The sequence below is a fragment of the Sander vitreus genome, chromosome 8 (assembly GCF_031162955.1).
Source record: "Sander vitreus isolate 19-12246 chromosome 8, sanVit1, whole genome shotgun sequence".
Taxonomy (NCBI): Eukaryota; Metazoa; Chordata; class Actinopteri; order Perciformes; family Percidae; genus Sander; species Sander vitreus.
The window spans coordinates 1318395-1320103 of NC_135862.1; the positions used below are offsets into that span (position 1 = coordinate 1318395).

General features: G+C 43.4%; 1 protein-coding gene across 5 annotated transcripts in view; it reads left to right on the top strand.

The window, feature by feature from the left end:
• The window catches only part of LOC144521743 (protein FAM3C), a 12176-nt gene extending 11973 nt beyond the window's left edge, over positions 1–203 (top strand). For all 5 annotated transcript variants that reach the window (XM_078256327.1, XM_078256329.1, XM_078256325.1 and 2 more), the window contains one exon: positions 1–203. This exon is cut by the window's left edge and continues 239 nt beyond it. The gene's annotated coding sequence lies outside the window, so the exon portion shown is untranslated.
• Positions 204–1709: the final 1506 nt, after the last annotated feature.

Consider the following 1709-nt stretch of genomic DNA (forward strand, 5'->3'; position numbering starts at 1 on the left):
GGAGCTCTGACGGATGTGTTGCATCCAGCAGGATCGCTCTGGATCTTCTTTCCCCAATAACTCAGGGACTGTTAGTGATGGAAACAAGATGTTCTGTGTTGACAGATGTTAACAGCGTTAAACCAGTTGTTTTTTTTTGGATGGAATAATGTGCAAAAAGTCTTCCTTTTGAAAATAAATATATCACAAAGCTGTGCATCTCACTTGGGATTTAGTGTTTAATGTTTACAGCCTCCTTGGGCTTTTTTAGGTTCACTTTTGAATGTTGTTTTTAGTCTAATCATTGCCTTAGATGAATATGAGGCAATGCATACTCTTTGCAGAAAATATTACTGTTGTGCTGTGACTTTGGGGAGTATTTAAAGGAATAAATGTCTCACTGAATTCCTTTGAACAAAAGAAATCGGAGGTAAAGAAAAAAAGAAGCAGGACTTTTAACAAAAAGTAATCTGTCTTTAGAAATAAATACTTCAAACTGTACTTCCTTTTAAACAACTTAAAGGAGAAATCTGGCCGATTTTTTACCTGAATCTTGATCACTAGATGTCACAGAGCTCTGGTCTCTATCTGAGCTCTGGGGGAACAAGAGCTCAGATAGAGACCAGAGCTCAGATAGAGACCAGACAGAGCTCAGATAGAGACCAGAGCTCCCAGAGCTCAGATAGAGACTAGAGCTCTGGTCTCTATCTGAGCTCTGGGAGAACAAGAGCTCAGATAGAGACCAGATAGAGACCAGAGCTCAGATAGAGACCAGAGCTCTGGGAGCTCTGGTCTCTAGCTGAGCACTGGGAGAACAAGAGCTCAGATAGAGACCAGAGCTCAGATAGAGACCAGAGCTCAGATAGAGACCAGAGCTCAGATAGAGACCAGATAGAGACCAGATAGAGACCAGAGCTCCCAGAGCTCAGATAGAGACTAGAGCTCTAGTCTCTATCTGAGCTCTGGGAGAACAAGAGCTCAGATAGAGACCAGAGCTCCCAGAGCTCAGATAGAGACCAGAGCTCCCAGCTCTGGTCTCACGCTAAAGTCCCGTGGGAATTCAGTTGTTGCAGGAAATGGTAACTGAGTGAACTCACTCACACTCACTAAATGAGCAAAGGTACGTGGTATGCTAACCGTCAGTTTATTGTGTGTCTCTGTGTGACACACACACACATGTTGCTGTTGAAGGAGTTCATTGTTTGTGTTCCCAAACATTGACATCCCAGCGGAGAACGTGTTCACGTTGTGTAACTCCGTGTGATTTCCTCCAGACTGTTTACGGAGCAAACTCATCCGGCAGCAGCTCTTTCATTGTTCCCGAGGGAAGTAAACGCACCGTGCCGAGGATCAGAGAGGATCATGGGATATAGACAGCGCCGCAGCTTTAACTTATGTTGTCTTTCCAACCACCATCATGCAACTTTTTTTTTTTCTGTGTCCAAAACAACAACGTTTTAGTCGTCTTTTTTGAGACTTATGTCACTTTTTCTGATGTTTTAATTATTTATTTAACTTGTGAAGAGTGCTGTATAAGGAACCATCCACGTTATTTTTTGGGGGCATTTTAGGGCTTTAGCATTTTAGAGAGAGGGGGGGGAATGACATGCAACAAAAGGCCAAAGGTCGGAGTCAAACCTGCGGCTGCTGCGTTGAGGAGTGAACCTCTATATATGGGCGCGGGCTCTACCAGGTGACCTATGGTATCATAAAACATAAAAAATATCACA